Source organism: Pinus tabuliformis, chromosome 7, assembly GCF_031772625.1.
Source record: "Pinus tabuliformis cultivar Carrire ecotype Pingquan chromosome 7, CPIR1, whole genome shotgun sequence".
In the NCBI taxonomy this organism is placed as follows: Eukaryota; Viridiplantae; Streptophyta; class Pinopsida; order Pinales; family Pinaceae; genus Pinus; species Pinus tabuliformis.
The window spans coordinates 838,384,966-838,404,556 of record NC_142293.1 but is presented as its reverse complement, the minus strand read 5'-3'; positions in this window follow the sequence as shown (position 1 = coordinate 838,404,556).

The following is a 19,591-nucleotide window of genomic DNA, read 5'->3' as shown; positions in this document are numbered from 1 at the left end:
ATAAATTACCATTTTATTCAATATCATGTAGAGGGAAAAACTATTTATTTGAGACACTGTTCCACAAAAGTGAAAATTGTTGACATCTTCACCAAACCACTTGGAAGAGAAAATTTTGAAAATTATAAAACGATGCTTGGACTCAAAAACACCCATTGAAATTAAGTGGGGAATGTTACATACATAATTCTTTGGATTTGTTGATGTTGTATATAATTTAGAGGTACATGAAATGAACAATCTTAAGGAAGAACAATAGTCCTTTGTGGAATGTGTAGAAAGTAAGGCTCTTCCTTTTGTATATATGCATGCTTTGAGTTACTGAATATCACAAAAATATGGAGTTATTCCTCTTCCCATCCTGATTTTCTTAGAATCCATGGCACATACATTTCTATATGCCCTAGTGGTTGTAAGGCCTAATTGTCTCATCACTTTCAAAGGAATGACATCAGTTGTTGCTCCTAAATCTAGCATATAGTTGTTGCTTCTCCCAACTTGACTACCTTGTCTTCTTGTTAAATTAATATCTACACAAGATCAAAAGATTGCAATTCACTCAAAAGTTCCATTTCAATTCAGGTATTGTAAAACCTAGAATTAGTAGGTACTGGAATGTACAAATTAAATTTCTTCCTAGCGCAAGAAAGTTCACAAAGCTTCCAATGTATTAGATACCAACCCAGATCCATCTTAATTTCGTATCTACCAAGCGTCGAGAGGGATCAAATCTCTTTTCAGTTTAAAAGAGGTTTGCATCTAAAGAATTTTGATCCCTCTTAGCGCTTGATAGATCCAGAGTTTTGATGGATCTAGGCTAGTCTAATTATTAATTATAATTATTAATTTTATGTTTTTATTAATACAAGAAAGGCTATAATTAATACACCATTTTCATGTAAATATTTTTAATTGTTAATCCATACCACAATTTTTTTATAACACATGAAATACCTCCTGTTTCGAGTTGAACATCAGTTTCAAGAGGCACTCCACAGTCACTAGGATCATGTGTTGTATCTACATTGATTTCCTACTTTTTACAATCATGCACGTTACTTTATGAAAAAAAATTAATAACCATAATAGATTGTACAAGTAATAATTTATAAATGCTCCTTTTTTTTCTTTTATTTATAACCTGAGTGTCAAGATGGGTGTTGGAAGGCTATGTAGACCCCAATCTTGTCCTACATTCAACCACAACTTAATAATCGTGTTGGAAAGCGAGTGTTATACAAAATCTACAACTGCAGACAAAAGTATCTTCCCTAGACCTAGTGGCCTGGTCTAGAACAACAAAAATAAAAGCCTATAAAGTTTTCCTTAGAAGAATTGGAGAATGGAAAGATTCTTACTTGTAATCCGTTGCAAGATATTCTCTTGTCTTGGCTTGTAAGCTCAAACCATAGCTACGATCACTATAATTAGAACCTGCACAAACAAACAACACAAGCCAAAGATATACACCATCTATGTAGCATTATCCAATAATTCTATTCAATGGATCAACATAACATTGAAACACATGTACATAGGCATAACATTACACATGTAGGAAAACGATATACTCTTTGTATTAATATGAAAGGGAGAGAGTTTACAACCAAAAGTGGAAGCTGATGTTGTAGAAATCTTCCCGAGTTGACTTATCCTTCCTTGCCACAATGTAGACCCCAAAGCCACCCTAATGCATGGGAGTGATAACTCTCTTATGATCAAAGCAACAACATAAGGGCATGATTAGTCTCCAAAACCCAACCTATATATTCTGGATGAAAATAATATAGGAGAGGATGGTATTTTAAGAATTATTATCCATTTACTAATCTAGGCTTGAGATCCACTCTTGATGGGAGGATGATCTCAATGGATAAGAGGTGAAAACTCCAAGGTAGGGGAGATAAGATTCAAAGTTATTATCCAAGGTAAATGGTTGTAACAACTCTTGGAAGATTCTGGAAAAGGAATCTTTAGGATTATTTTTATTTTTCACAAATTTCTAGAATCAGTGCACCCCCAAAAAGAGAAAACCTTCTTTGCTCAGAGTAGGTGCAAAACTGAGTAACCCATTGCTGAACGTAGGTCCCTAAAGGTCAGGGTTCATTGGGCTTTAAAAGTGTTGCGTTGTGTTATATTATTTCCATGACTACCCCACATGCAGGGGGTAGGCAAGGGGGTGGTAGCCTCCCTGTACGGGGTCCAGGGTAGCGACCCAAGAATTCACACATGGTTTTGGAATGATTGTTTTATGTCCATGGTATTTTGTAGATCCGGTCAAGGGAACTACAATTATGTTCTAACCTAGGGTTAATGGATGATTCAGCATGTATATAAATGTATTGTAACATTGAAAGGAACATAATGAAAAATCAATCTGGTAGCCCCGGGTTTTGGATCTAGGGGAAAATGTCTGTGTATATCTGTTTTATGTTTTATGCTCTCGCCATTGTTTATTTTCTGTTTTCAGAATTCATATGCACGTAGTTTTTGTATAGGGTTAAAACCTACAAAAAGAACTAGAATGAAGTAGTCAAGTTTAGAAACTCAAATATTTTAGGGATGATGAAAAAGTGTTCATGTATGTTGATTTATTTAGTTTGTAGGCCTATTGACCAGATGTGATAAAATGGCCTATAACAGATTGCCCCTTAAAGTGAAAAGTTAGAAACAATGGATGATGACTGAAGTGCTTTACCTTGTGACAAGTCAGGATCAAGAATAACTGATCAGATCATCATCTGTTACAATACATTATCATCATGACATATTTTCTAAGGGAGACATACCCATGCTCAACGCATAAGCTAACATTACATGTACAATTATCAAGAATACATTTCCATTGATGAAAAAGGGTGAACAATTGATTAGATGACTATCTTTATGATCATAGCCATCATGCTTTGTAATTTTACATTCATCCTAAAATCGCAGCCCAGATGGATGGAACTAGATTCAGAGTCTTCTATATCGTTCACTCAATTGTCTAATGTACGAATCTATAAAGGAGCTGGAGTCGAACATGGAAGACACCATCTAATTACCGACCAATGATTTAAGTTGTTAATAGATGCGAGAAAAACCACTGATGATGTTAATGGCTCTCAAGTTACTGTAGTAAAATCCGTATGGTGTGAATGAATGAGTTGAAGTCGAAAATAAAAATAAAAAATCTGTCAATTGAAGGCCAATGATGTAAACCTGTCGTCAAGAGAAAGAAAACTTTCCATCTATGTATGCAAGACCCAAGGTACCAAAGGAAGAGTTTGTAAGTCAACTTCTTGGATAATGAGATGATGTCGACAGGAAGCGACCTATTGTAGGAGGGCCTTGAGGTATCCCCCATCAATGAGACAAAACAAGTGTTATGATTAAAGACAAAATGACTTTGATGTGGAACTCGTTCAGGAATGACAAACATGGAATGAAGGCTTAAGAGTATTGTAGCAGATATCAACTAAATGAATTCTCTTGAACACATTGGTGACACTGAATGAAGTTGGTAGCATTTAACTAAAAATGAAAATGGAGGCTCTAAAATGGTATGATGAACCAAAATACAAGAAGATTTCCCAACCCAATAACCACATAGATGAAGTGGAAGAGTGTCGTGTTCAAGAGCAACTCACTTCCATTAATAGGTGGAGTATCCCATTTTCCCAATTTCACCAACCATTTCTTGATCTGCTTGAGGAGGATAACATATGCTTGATCTATAAGTTCATCCTTTGGATGAATCCCTCTGAGTATGTTTAACGAATGCTGAGAAGGAGTGGTTCAGTCTTGTCATGTTCGATGAGTCCATCGTTGTTTGATGTTTTAACGAGCCCAACGAAGGTTTAAATCAACATATTTTTAATGTTTAAAGAGTTTGAAAAAGAGGCAAAAAAGAAAACTCCAAAGGTTCCTTTTTGTAGATAGTCTCTTGAGTCTGTAAAGAAAGAAAGAAATACTCAGGAGAACCTCTTAGACATGTTTGACTAAGGTATTCCTTTTTTGTAGTTAGTCTATTTCAGTCTGGAAAAGGGTTAAAGTTATACTGAGTAGGCATCTTTTCATTTACTTTAACGAGTTCAAAAAGACAAGTTCTCGACAATCTTTGCATGTTTAGGGAGTCTGAAAAGATTTAAAAGAGGACTCTAGGAGGTTCCTTTTTCATAGGTTTACAAAACCTCAAAAAGTGAAAAAAGTATGCTCCTTGGTCAAAATGACCTGTTTCAATCCAGACATTGTCAAATCTGTTAAAACAGCTGTCATTTTGCTCAAAACACCACCAAAAGATTAAAAATAACTGTTTCATGATAAAAATGAGTCATATTAAGGTAAAAAAACTAATAAATTAATGATGAAAATGACCATAAAATAGGTAAACGGTAACTCATTTTTACCGTTTCACATTTACCCCTTGGAGAGTGAGTTCTGAGTGTTTTTTCCCCTAATAATATACAACTGATTGTGATCAATCCAGAGGATCATTTCAAGTACAATCACTTCTAGGTAGGAGCTAGAACTTCTCTCTTACTTCTCATGGTTCCATTTTGTGATTTCATGCATATTTTCCAAGGTTTTGAGGCCCCTAGGGCTCTAATTTATCGCCCTAGGTCCAATGCACCCCTAGAAGGTTGAAAGATGCATTTATTAGGAGGGAAATATGTAGAAATTCTGCAAACTCTCTACAAATCTTTCTCTGAGACCTATGTAGAAAATCTGACTGTAGATTAACCTGATAATGCAATATAACTAAAGAAAAATACTATAATCTACTTTTACTATCAATTTTCTTTGCGGAAGCTTAAAGATTGAGAAAGATCGAGCTAAACACATATAACTAGAAGAAGAAGAATCAATGCACATGAAACACAGAAAATACTCAGGGGAAAGCCTCAGCTAAAAACCCCACTATTTGTATTATCATACAAGGTGGAAATATCTCAGAATAATACAAAATTTTAGCTCTCACAACTAGCCAGCTCTCAGTACAATCCTCCTGGATGCTCACAAGCAAACAAGGGTTCTCAAATACCTTCTCCTCAAACCTCCAAGCCTCCTATTTCCTTGCGCTATTTCTCCTGGGTGATCCTACTGTTACAAAGTGTAACACTGATCACTCACATTGATCTCACACCCTGTAAAACTATGCAATCCTCAAGGAACCTTGTTCCTTCGGCATGGATGAGTTTCCTTTATAGGAAAACTCATGCAAATGATAGTACACTATTCCTGTCTTTAATCTCAACTGGGTCTTTCTCAAAATAGACATGCCTGAGTTACCGATGAGAGAATATTCAGTTATCTAGAGTACACTAGTTGGATGCATGCATGCATTAACTAACTAAACTCACAATTAGTTCCTCAAATAGTTTGGAACTAATTTAACTGGAATCAACTCAGTAAACTGAGCTAACTAATTACAACTCAAATACAACTCAACCTTATCTCCTTAATTAAGGAATAATCTCCTTAATTTAAGGGATAATTGTTGCATGACTTCACAAATACTTCTAACTTGAATTTCTCCAACTAATTAATCCATAATGAACTAATTAATTATTTTTCAAGTAGCTGGTGAGACTAAATTTGAATTTGAATTCTCAATTTTAATTCAAGGACAAATTAAAATTGGAATATTCTGGATTCTATTTTTGTCATTTCTTGTTTCTATTTTTAACACTCCCTCTCAACAAGAAAGGAATTCAACTCGATCCCGATCCTAAACCTTTGGAATGTTCTACATGCAACACTTCTCTCAAGTGTTGTTGCTCCAACAACTCCAGAAACAAAAAAAAACATCCAACCTGAATCAGAATGATGCCTCTGTCAACTGAAAACTTTGCGCTTTTACTGAGTCAGCCTTTTCGCACTATTGTCAATCCTTCTGTACCCTCTTTAGTATCTGACTGCTATAGCCTCTGTCACTTTGATATCTGACTGCATCAATCCCACTGATTCCTCCCACTACTATGTACTTTGGGCTCCCGTAGCAAGGTACGATCCATGAGATAAAACCTCTCAATGGACCCTGCCCAATTTCAACCTTCTTGAGACTATCACTTCACATCACCCCACCTCACACCTAGAGGTATGGCTTCATGTAATCCCTCTGCCCACTTATCCAATTGTGGCTCCTCCACAATTGTCTAAGACTTCTTCTGGGGCTGCATGTTGAGAGGTAATTTACTCTCCCTCTCAACCACCAAGTCTCTAACATTTGCCTTGCTCCTCAAGGCTTTGCATGCATCTTGAACCTCAAGAGAATACATGTTCTTAACTCGTGAACTGATTTGTTTAACTTGTCTCGTGGTGATGTGTCTAAGGAAAACCTTTCCCTTACTAAAAATAACATCGTAGCCTTTGTCCTCCAACATCGCGACCGATAACAAGTTCTTCTTCAGTCCAGGCACATACTTCACATTTTTCAAGGTGATAGGAGCTCCATGCTCCCTCTGAAAAGCAACTGTGCCCACTTCTGAAACACTATACCTTCCGTCGTCACCCATCTCTATGCACATCTTGAGGTCTTTCTCCTCCAATGCACTGAATAAACTTTTATCGCCAGTCATGTGGAATGAGGCTCCACTATCAAGATACCAGACACAACTCATCATCGATGACACCATGCATGCGATGAGGGTAAAGTCCATTTCAAATTGAGAGGCCAATGCCTTACCTTCCGATCCTTCCGAGGATCCCTTCTTGTACTGCTTCGACGAGAAATTAGTCGCATAATGACCCATCTCGTGACAATTAAAGTATCTCACTTTAGACTTGTCACCCTTCTTCCCTCCATGAGAAGAATTCGATTTGGAATGGGACATCTTCCCCTTCCCTTTACTTGCCTCACTTGCTAAGGCCAGATTTTCTTCATCATCATCCTTGGATGAAGAACCATCTCGTGTGCCCCTCCTGATCTCCTCCTACATGAGATCCGACCACAGTTGTTCCCAATCTGGTAGTTTCTCCCTTCCATTCACAGAGTCATGGTAGCTATTCCAGCTCTTTGGAAGGCTAAGGAGAGTGAGGCTCACCATATCATCATCGACAATAGCTATTCCCACACTTCTAAGCTCATCTCTACAGGTGGTGAGCTTGTTCATATATGTGGAAATAATATCGCCGTTATCCATCTTGATTCTTCGAAGCTTATCCTTGAGTGCCTATTTCTTCTGGTCACTACTATTTTGGTAGAGGTCCTTCAATGTCTTCCACATTGAATATGGAGTATCCTTCCCATGGAGACTCAAGAAAATATGGTCTCAAACTCCCTCAAGGATGATCTGTCTCGCCCTCACCACACACTTCTTCCACTCAGCCAACTCTTGTGCATTAGTTGAAGCTGCCTTTTTTATTTCTTGATCAATGAAATCCTTCAAGCCATTGTCTTCTAATACAGCCTCCATGTGATCTTTCCATGCTATGTAATTCAAGATGCCTTCTAAGGCATACTCGAGACTCAAGCCATAGAACGCCGTTGGCCAACCTTGAAGTATGATAAGAATTTGATTTTCACATGAAACCCCGAACTTCAAACTTCGAATTCTCTTCTCTGTATACTGTTCACAGCTCCGATAAACTAGGCTCCGATACCATGTAGAAATTCTGCAAATTCTCTATAAATCTCGCTCTGAGACCTATGTAGAAAATCTGATTATAGATTAACCTGATAATTCAATATAACTAAAGAAAAATACTATAATCTACTTCTACTATAAGTTTGATTTGCGGAAGCTTAAAGATTGAGCAAGATCAAGCTGAACACATATAACCAGAAGAAGAAGAATCAATGCACATGAAACACAGAAAATACTCAGGGGAAAGCCTCAGCTAAAAACCCCACTATCTGTATTATCATACGAGGTGGAAATATCTCAGAATAATACAAAGCTTTAGCTCTCACAGCTAGCCAGCTCTCAGTACAATCCTCCTGGATGCTCACAGGCAAATAAGGCTTCTCACAAACCTTCTCCTTAGCCCTCCAAGCCTCCTATTTCCTTGCGCTATTTCTCCTGGATGATCATACTGTTACCAAGTGTAACACTGATCACTCACACTGAGCTCACACCCTATAAAACTGTGCAATCCTCAAGGAACCTTGTTCCTTCTCCATGGATGGATTTCCTTTATAGGAAAACTCATGCAACTGATAGTACACCGTCCTTGTCTTTAATCTCAACTGGGTCTTTCTCAAAATACACATTCATGAGTTACTGATGAGAGAATATTCAGTTATCTGGAGTACACTAGTTGGATGCATGTATGCATTAACATATTGAACTCACAATTAGTTCCTCAAACAGTTTGGAACTAATTTAACTGGACTTAACTCAGTAAACTGAGCTAACTCAAACACAACTCAATCTTATCTCCTTAATTAAGGGATAATCTCCTTAATTTAAGGGATAATTGTTGCATGACTTCACAAAGACTTCTAACTTGAATTTCTCCAACTAATTAATCCATAATGAATTAATTAATTATTTTTCAAGCAGTTGGTGAGACTAAATTCGAATTTTAATTCTCAATTTTAATTCAAGGACAAATTAAAATTGGAATATTTTGGATTCTATTTTTATCATTTCTTGTTGCTATTTTTAACAAAATACATCGGGGGCGATGTTGCAGTGCACTATCTACCCTTAGGAGGGTGCGTTGGGTGTAATCCCCAACTTGGTTTTGTTTGTTTGCTTCAAAATTTCACTGGTTTTTTGCATGAAATTAATCCTAATGATTCTCCTTGTGATGTTTCAGGTGTCTATCGGAAAAAATGGCCTTGATATGGAGGGAAATAGAAAATGGAGAATAATATTTTACTACAGGTAATGATCCCACCACAATCCATGGTTTTAGATATTTTGGAGTCTTAAAATTCTTCTGGCTTCGTAGTATGAGGTAGAAAATAGAGTTATTGAGGTACCTTGTTCATGCATGGGATGTTTAAACATAACAATTCAGACTTGGTGCACATAAACTTTAAATACAAGTAGAGGATATACATTTATTGACTGGTATATCAAGGTAAGGTGCCCTTGTTTATTTGTCTGGTTCAAGGAGTGGTGGAGAAACAATCAAAGATTATGCCAGTGCACATTGTCGATCGATATCCCAACCAACTACGGATGGAAAAATCGACAACAAGGATGTAGTATGTTTTCCTTTAAGAGCGATCTTCATTATTTTCATATTCGATGGCAGTGCATCTCTTCATGTGGAGAATAAGTCAGATATGTAGTATGCTCTAGAATGTCTGCAACCGATGGTATTCAATTGGACTGAAGGGGTATTGGTAAACTTGAAAGAGTAGCTGACTAAAGAAAAACATGGACGGTTAATTTTTTTTGGCTATGGTTCGATTTTGATTTCTTTTGATTTAGAGAAGATTCCATTTCTCAAGCCATAAAATATCGCGCTCGAGCTCATATATATGAGAGTCCCATAGATGAGGATATGGTTGGATCTCATGTATAGGCATGTAGGTCCTTCGTTAATGAGCTTCACACCTATATTCTTCAGCTAGCTACTCATGCAGATCATTATGATAGAATACTATCCATATGTAGGGATGGATTTCCATAGAGACCCAAAGCTCACGCTTCCTGATGGCGAGCGATGGGGTGCCATAGGTAAGACATTTTGACCATTTTTTGTATTTTTAAGTTTTACAATTTTTTGTGATTTTTGATGTATTTGAGACTAAACTATTGGTTTGTACACATGCAAGTATTGGACCCATTTGACTAGTGGGATCTTATTATCTTCATCGTGCAGGAGACCCACAATAGGCACTGACGACAATATAGGTTGCTGCAGTAGGAAAAGAGGTACTACAAGATCTCAATGTGGCCGAAACCCTAGTAGAGGTTGAGTCTCATATGGAGGGTTGACCCATGGCATAGATGAGAATAGGGTCGACAAGATACCTATGAGACTGCAACGACATACTATTGGCGTGTCGGGCTGTATCAATCGGCTACTGTGAAATATGGCTCGCGTAGTGGCATGCTACCATGGGAACTATGATTAGTCTACTAGGAGGCTTATAGCCATATTTTGACTGCATGTATATTTTAGGCTGTGTGGCCACATGTGTCTCGGGCACAAATTTTGTAAAACCAAAACTTTGATATATATATATATATATATATATATATATATATGTTCAGTGTTTCTTATGGTTCCATTATTTTGTTCAATGTGATGTGATGTGTATTGAATTAATTTACATGTGTCAAAAATGTCTATCTAAAACATGATTAGCAAGTGCAACTATCAATGTATTTAGATTTCTAGAAATATATTAATACTAGATGAAATCAAAATATCTTTCTAGAAGGTGAACCCTCGTGAACATGCGAAACATAGTTGGAATTATAACCACATAGACATTAGTTAATTGTAGTACTACAAGCTGTGAGTCGATTCTGATAACTATATGACAGATACCATGGTAAATAGAATCATACAAATGTTTGATCACTTCACTATACTCAACGATATTATTTGTAGAGTGATCGATACAAATGCCTTGTAAACTCACTAACTCGCCATTTGGAGAATATATAGCCCATGTTGCGGAAGAGAGGTTCTGAGTACTATGAATAGAAACATCAGTATAACTAATGTATGGTTTGAGGGATGTCGACATTTGCAAACCAAATGTAAACATGATTAACAGAAACCTAGGAAACTCTGAAGGGAACACACTGCAAACGCACTCAATCAAACCTATATACAATATGTACACAGTGTAGTACGAAAAAAATTAAGCATAATATTTATTTAAGTACAACCCATTTTTAGGCTATGGCAAGGGAAATCCATCAAAATCAACTAGTTCATAGGCCCCTTTAGCAAGAACACATTTGACAAGATATGGACCTGGCCACATTGGCTCGAACTTCCCCCATCCTAATTTATCAGACTCTTGATCGTATAATAAAAAACGGTCTCCTCCGAGAAGACAAGAGGCTTGAAACTCTTGTCATATTGTGCCTTGATACATTTATTATGGGTTTCGTTAGCCATAGAGACATCTCACTAGGTTTCATCTAAGCACGCTAGATGTAAGAGACACTCCTCTTCCACGGAAGTGGCGGGGAGGAGTTCGCCAATAGGTTTGAGGGATAGAATTTCAAATTCAATTGGAAGGATTGCTTCTAGACCATAGACCAATTGGAATGGTGTAAATCCAGTGGTAGTACTAAAATTTTTTTGGTATGCCCACAAGGCCACATAAATAATGCGATTCCAGTCCGATTTATGGACCCCTATCATACGTTGAAGCATCATTTTGAGAACTTTATTAATTGCCTCAACTTGCTCGTTTTCTTGAGGGTAGTAGGGAGTGGAAATTTCATGGGAAAGTCCCAGATTGGTAGTCAATTCAGACAGCATGTGATTGAAAAAATGTTTTCCATGGTCTATAGCTACAACTTGCAAAACACCAAATTGCGCAATGACATGGTTGAAGAAAAATAAAGTAGTTGTTTTTCCAGTATTTTTATATGTAGGCATCGCCTTGGCCCATTTGGTAAAATAATCAACCTCTACAATGATATAGCCATCTCCCCCCACCGAGTGAGGGTTACATGTCATGAAATCAATTCCCCACTTCGAAAAAGGTCCAACGATGATAGCATGATGCAAAGGAACATGCAGAGCACGAATATTTTGATAAAAAATCTGGCATGCATGACACTTCTGGATAATAAGGATGCAATCACGAAACATGGTTGGCCAAAAATAAATAGCATGTAGGATCTTCTATGCGGTGGCATATCCAGATAAATGACCAACACATGCCCTCGAATGGCATTCACTTAAGTCTTTCTCAGCCTCCTCATAGGTGAGGCACCTTCGAAAAATTGTATCGATTCCGAGACGATAGAGAGTGTCACAAATTATAATATAATGTTTGACTTGATATCGGATACATCGCTGGTCAAAGCCATAGGTATCTGACCAAAAAGTATGGGTTTGGAGATATATGAGAATGTCTCCATACCATAAGTCAGATGATGAGATCAGAAAGAACAATTCATCTGGAATAGAATCACTAGATGTCGTTTCAGTTTCAAAATTGGGAAGGTCAAAAATTAACTTAGAAAAAACTAAGGATTTCTTCGACTTAGATTTGACAAATTCCAAATTGAACTCTTGTAGGATGACAATACACTTAGATTATTCCCCCCCAGTAATTATCGTGAGAGGATGTATGTCATGGGGTTGTAAACCAAAAAAGCCATAGCTTTTCGGAGCAGGATGTAATGGCGAAACCTATGGATAACTTAAACAACTCTCAAAACTAACTTCTCGACATGAGTGTACTTGACTTCACTATCATTGAGATTCTGAATTAAGTAATAAATAGGATGTTCAGTTCATACATCATCCTCCTGAACCAATACCATAGAAATGGTAGTACTTTTAGCAACAATGTATAGGAAATAATTGCGTTGGTAATTAGGGGGGGTCTAACAAATATGGCTGAATCAAAACATCTTTCAAGGCATCAAACACCTTTTGAACAGTGTCACCCTAGTGTAAGGGGGCCTCTTTCTTGAGCAATAAAGTAAATCCTTTGGCTAGTTTTGCGTAATTGGAAATGAACCTCCGAATAAAGTTAGCCTTCCCTTGGAGTCATTGAATCTGAAGGAGAGATGGAGTAGGCAGATTAATGATAGCCTAAAATTTCAAGGGATCAATACGAATTCCTTGTTTTGATACAAAAAATCCAAGAATATGACTGGATATTACACAAAACACACATTTATTTGGATTTAGTTGAATGTTATAATGTCTACATCATAAAAATATGGCCCTAATATCCATCGAGTGATCAACCTGATGTCATGAATGAGCTGGAAAATCATTGAAATAAGGTTGCACAATATGTTTGATGTCATGGAAGGCATAATTCATGGCCCTATGGAATGTAGCCCCAACATTATTTAATCTGAAAGGATGTTTTTTATATGCAAATGTACCCCAGGGACAAATGAATCAATTTTATGTTGGTCTACAAGGAGAATGTTGATTTGATTATAGCCAGAGAAATTGTCCATAAATGAAAATATCTCACAACTGGCACAATCATCAACGATATGATCGATGAATGAGGTGGAATAGTTGTCCTTCGGACAACCACGATTGATGTCCCGATAATCGATGTAGATGCAGATTGTTCCCTGTTTTTTCATAACATGAAAAATATTAGACACCCAGTCAGTTAAAGGTATAGGATAGATGAAAACAAATCATAGAAGTTTTTCAACTTCAACTTTGATAGCAACAACCTTCTTAGGATGAATAGGGTGAAGGAATTTCCGCATTAGTTTAGTATCAGGATATGTTTTAATTTCATTCACAACAATGTTTGGATCCATACCAGACATTTCTTCGTAAGACCAAGAAAAAATATCTCTGAATTCTCGGAATAGGGCTTAATAAGTCTTGACCTCACCGGGAGAGAAAGATGCACCAATATGTAGATTTTCAAAAATGTCGGGTTTAATTGAAATGTCGAGAGGGATATTCTCTTTAGTGTTCGAAAATTTATTCTCAGAATCAACGTCGTAAATGAATGCAAAATTCATATACAACTCTAACAATATTGGGTCGATAGAGTGCATTAAGATTGTCCTCAAAGGAATATGACAAGGAGGAATGATGATGATGATCGTCCCATGGTGCATCATCCGACATCATGATCTCCATGATGCTCTCATTGGTGGAAAATGTATGAGAGAAAGGATCAGATGACGTACCATAATATAAAGAACGATTAACCCAATTGATCCCAGAGGAAGGATCATAATAGGCCACACAGGGTTGAGTGGCATACGGTCACCAAAATTATTGATATTAGATTGATCCGGTACTACCCATGGATCAACTAGAGTAGTACAAGAAGATATCATATTAATATAGGCAATCGAAGTAGATTTGTCAGGTAGTGGGGGAGGAGGAAGTAGAAAGGTTCCCATGAGGGAGGAATCCTTAAGCAGACCAACTCCAACATGTTGAAATGAGTGAGGGGTTTCTCCCACGAGAGGGACACTTCTAGTAACTGAAGAATTAGTGACAAAGAAAGTGAGATGATTGATGGCTACAATACCGCCTTTATGAGGAAATGCGATCATTTAAAAATATGTGGAAACACCCGCAACCATGGCATATACCCATATATGACCCAGTAAAATATTATAATCTAGAGGTCCTTCAATAACTTTGAATTCTACTGATATAATCTTGCCACCTAATACTACTTGTAGAGAATTCAAAATCCCACACGGTTTATAAGTTCTTCCATCAAAATCTTTCAAAGTAGTTGGTGATTGGCTTAATTGGGGAGAACCAATAGTCTTCCATCAAGACAGGGATATAATATAGGCTGAGGCACCGTTGTCCATAATGGAATGGTGAATATTATTACCATGAACAACAAACTAGATCATGAAGGCTAATTGATCCAGAAGTCAAGGTGTATGGTTCTCATGGTTAAAGACTAGTAGGTTGGAATCTGAAGGATCAATACATCCAATTTCCGGGAGGAAAGCCTTGTTTTAGGTGGGGAAATTTTGCAACACCTTAAGAATAGACATAACTAATGGAGCTTGATCTAGGTCCTCAACTATGTTATAATTTTGAGCAGCTCTTGCGCAAGGGTTGAATATCGATTTATGAACAACACCCTTGGGATGCTTCATCATTAATTCAGTAGGTACGACATTTGGAGTAGAGTCTGATGAATATGCGATCAAACTGGTAGGTTAATCAGTAGCCTGACCGTTCAAAGGATTCACAATACCATAGTCCTTACTTCGGGTAGCCACCAAAATATCATTTTAGGGCTTAGTAGAGGAAAGCATTAAAACCGAATTAGAGGAAGTAGGGTCCTGGGAAACCAAATTGGTCTCCTGATTTGGAAATGGGCCTGTAAACAATGGGTGTAGTGGATTATTTAAGGAATTGATTCACCTCAATCCGGTGTGGAAAATCATGAGTGAAATGTTCCTCATTATAGATTATACATGGGTAATGAGGTTTCCTCTTCCCTTCTTCTGGAGATTGATTGTTTTGTTTATCCTACGAAGCATTGTCTTTCTTCTTCTTTCCTTTGCCTTTCTTCTTACTTCTTGGTTGCATAGATTTTCCTTTATATGATTGAATGACATTGATATCAGAAGTAGAAGCCACAAGGATAGAAGAAGGGCTTTGAGAAGTGACAACAAGATTTGAACCATATGGTTTACTCATCGAATAAGGGCTGGTAGAACCAATCACACCATCAACAACATGTGATTCTTTACTAGGAGTATGAGAAACAATATCAATAGGTCACAAAACATCTGGTATCTTATCATACAATGTGCCAGATTGGGTATAAATGAGATCCAAGTACTGGGCACGAGTGATCACATGTTCTTTGGTTACGAGTCTGCCTTTGGCTATGTCTTCTATGATAGATGGAAACAAAGAATTTATGAGCCATTCAACTAACAATTGATCAAGAATGAAAGTCTTAACCAAATGACGATGGGGTCGCCACTCATGAATATGATTAGATATGTGAGTGGCCTTATTCTGTTTGAAATTGGTTAGGAGTTCGATTCTAATCTCATATCTAATGGGTAGCTGGAAATGCATCAGGAATGTAGTAGCCAAGGCACTAAAGTTATTAAAGGATGCTCGAGGTAATTATATGTACCATTTAGCTATTGTACTAGTGAGGGTATGCTGGAAAAGATGCAAATGAAGAGAATCATCATTGAGGGAGTTCAAAGAACACCACAAATGATAAGTCATTATGTGCATGGATGGGTAATCTCAAGGATTTCCATTGAATTTAGGAATATCATAAGGTGAATTGGTAGGAATAACCGACCACCAAGAAGAATGAGCAATCGGATCATTGGTGAGCCTGGTCAAATTTGGAAATTCAGGAGTCACCACGAATGGCAACTGTCTGTTAAGGTTTAGTGGAGGATATCTTGGATAAGAAGGGATATCCTAAGAAACATGTATCTGTGTCCTAGGATAGGGAGGATTTTAATAGCTAGTATACACATAACCTTTTTGTCCAACTCCAGGATGACCTTGCAAATATTGGAATGGCTAAGTTTGGAATTTTTGTCCGTAAGGTATCTGAGGGATACCTTGATACAATGGATATGGTTTCCCTATAGGATTTTTCATCATCCAAACATAAGGGGCATTCGATTGTGGTTGTGCCTGTGCCATGCCATACACATTCTGACCCATCTGAGCTTGAGGAATGGCCTGCCCAAACTGTTGTGATTGTAAGCTACCTTGAATAGGTTGGGTATACATGGGTTGAGATGCACCAGATACCAACGAAATGTGTTGAGTTAAAGGTATAGCCTATAAAGGTTGGATCACATTCATTTGAGTTTGAACATGTTGATACATGGGTTGTTGAACATAAATTTGAGGGGTAGATGGAACAGGTTGAGAGGCTAAAGATGAAGCCACAACTGAACTAGGTTGAATAGGAAAAGTAGGTTTCCAAACATTAGCATCCATTCTTGAATAGGGAGGACTCATTTGAGGTTGAGCACTAATTTGAGGAGATGGAAATGAACCTACAACAGGTTTTCCCCCATCCGAAAGAGGAGCTTAATATGAAGGAAATTTTCCCCCAAGAGGAGATGGATTGGGCTATTGTAAATAACCATGTCCACTAACATAAGGGCCAATCTGCTATTGAACTATAGGTGTATATGGAGGAAGAGGAGAATACTATGTAGCACTCATTAATAAAGTTCCATATATAATTCCATATGTAGATGCCATGGGAGAGGTCCATGGATTGGATGCTACACCAGAGAAGGTACCAGACAAGGATTGGTAACCATGCAGGACGAACGAGCCACCATACAAATGTGCCTTTGGTGCAGTTACAAACATGTATGAGGTTACAACTTGGGTTGTCTCAACCATGGTGGCAGATACAAGCTGAGAAACCAAAGCACATGCAGTCATGGTTAGTCCCAAAAATGATTGCCGAGGTAAACTCAAAGGTGAGTTGAAAGGAAAAGAATGAGGAAAATGAGGCTGAAATGGAGTATGAGGAGACAAAAAAGGATGGGCCTAATAAAAATGAGTCCCTAATCGAATGGGAGAGGAGATTTGAGGCTCTTCTTATGGAATCTATTCGATACTCATAAGACCAGGTGGAATGGGTTCATAGTTCGGTCCAAGATATATAGTTTGGGGTTGTGTCTGAGATAGTGGAAGAGAATGAGAAGGTCCTGAAGTGATCAGCGTAGATGATTTAGGTACCTCAAGTTGTATAACCTCAGGTTGAGTTATCTATGAATTGGCAAAACCTAAGGTAAAGAGATTTCAGGTGCTTAGGTTTCGACTATGTTAGAGTCACCAACCAATGGAGAGGTAATATTGGGCTCCACACTCACAAGAAAAGATGATTCTAGTGGACCTATATTAGATGGAGGACCAGAAGTAATAGCCCCTAAAGTACTAGATTTGGTAGTCTGCATTTTCATTCTATGCGAACGATGGGGTAAAGGGTATTTTTCAAATAAATCAAAGAGGGTAAACTAGGCATAAAGGTTTACCAAGCAAACAATACAACCTTGGATAACCAAGGATTTACGTGCGGGGTAGGAAATATCGTCAAATGTTGTGTTCAATGTATCACAATGTACAAGGTGGCTGAATCAGTTACCCATTGCGAGGATAGAAACCTATGGTGGACTTTCAAAATATACTCGATAGTACGTGGAAGTGTAGTTCGTGTTAGTGCTGTCTAATGACTAATCATACGATGAGAGTGTTCCCATGTACTTTTCATGTGTGGAGCACTGTCCAATATACCTGGAGGTACGTGGAGAATGATCCGATACACTTACGTACATGGAACGAGATATCATCCCCGTAATGTAACGCTGGAAAAAAATGACAGATCCTATGTTTAAAGACATCCGAACACATCTCTAGCATAGAACTCTAGATGTTTGCGTTAATGTTACAAATGATCCTTATGTTAATTAATTTTAAATTTTATCTTGATTTAAGTTTCGGTTTTCAAGGCTCACCATGAATTTCACCTGAATATCCTAAAATGAAAACTAGCATGATAAAATGAAACTTTTCATTTCAATGAAAATCTATATATGGGAGGGAAGAGAACAAATAATATGCAACATACAAGATGCAACAAATAAGATTGTTAAGAAATTCCCCTAATGCAACTGTTTCTAACTACAATTTTCGCTCACAAAACCCTAGATGCAATGCATAGAGCATAAGATTTTTCTTTTAAATTCCACTTAATTTTTAGATGAAAACTAAGATATTTGCCTCATCACTAATAAAAACAATTTTCAGAACGATCACTGAAACACCAATTCCTTCAAGCAATCCAATGATCAAGAAATTAGTTTGCTAATGACCTAATGATAAGAAGAAAGTAAAACCTAAACAAATTCTTATCAAAGGCACTCAAAACCAAAATAAAATAAGATGAAGGCTTCTGAGAGGGATAAACACAGTCAATGACATAAGTGTTGGGTTGTGTTATATTCTTTCCATGACTAGCCCACGTAGTTAACCGGAGAAGATAGAGTTTGAGCTTAAGGAGGAAGAATCAGACTCTACAACAGAGGAGGAATCAGATGATGAAGAGCCACAAACTCTGGGTGTGAGAAGATTAGTTCGAGAAAGAAGGCAACTAGAAAGGTATAGTCCATTTGCTTTCTGTTTAAATTTTGCTTTATCTATTACTGACGATGATCCCAGAACTATGAAGGAAGCAGTAGATTCAGAGGATGGAAAACTTTGGAAAGAGGCCTTGGTTGATGAAATGGCATCTTTGCACAAAAATGAGGCTTGGGATCTGGTGGAGTTTCCGGCTAGAAGGAAACCCATTAGTAGCAAATGGATGTTCAAGAAGAAGACAAATGCAGAAGGAAAGGTGGAGAAATACAAAGCTTAGTTGGTAGCAAAAGGTTATTCCCAGGTGCCGGGAATTGATTTTGGTGATATTTTTTCTCCTGTTGCCAAGGTAAATTCTATTAGATTACTTTTATCTATTACTATTGCTTTTGATTTTAAGCTAGAATAGATGGATGTGAAGACAAGATTTCTTCACGGGGATCTGGAAGAGGAAATCTACATGAAGAAACCTGAAGTTTTTGCGGTGAAGGGTAAGAAAGAACTGGTATGCAAGTTAAATAAGTCTCTGTATGGCTTAAAATAGTCACCAAGGATGTGGTATCAAAAATTTGATACATTTATACGGGGACTTGACTTCACCAGAAGCAAAGCAGATCACTATGTGTATTTTAAATTAATTGGTGACCGTGTTATTTATCTGGTCTTGTATGTGTATGATATGTTGTTAGTTGGAAATGACAAAGAAATTATCCGGGATTTGAAGACCCAATTGTACTCCAAATTCGACATGAAAGATCTTGGTGCTGCAAACTATATTTTGGGCATGGAAAATAAAAGAGGCTGGGAAAAGAGGAAGCTTTGGTTAAACCAGAGGAAGTATGTCGAGACAATACTGTAGAGGTTTAATATGCAGGATAGTAAACCGGTGAAGGTT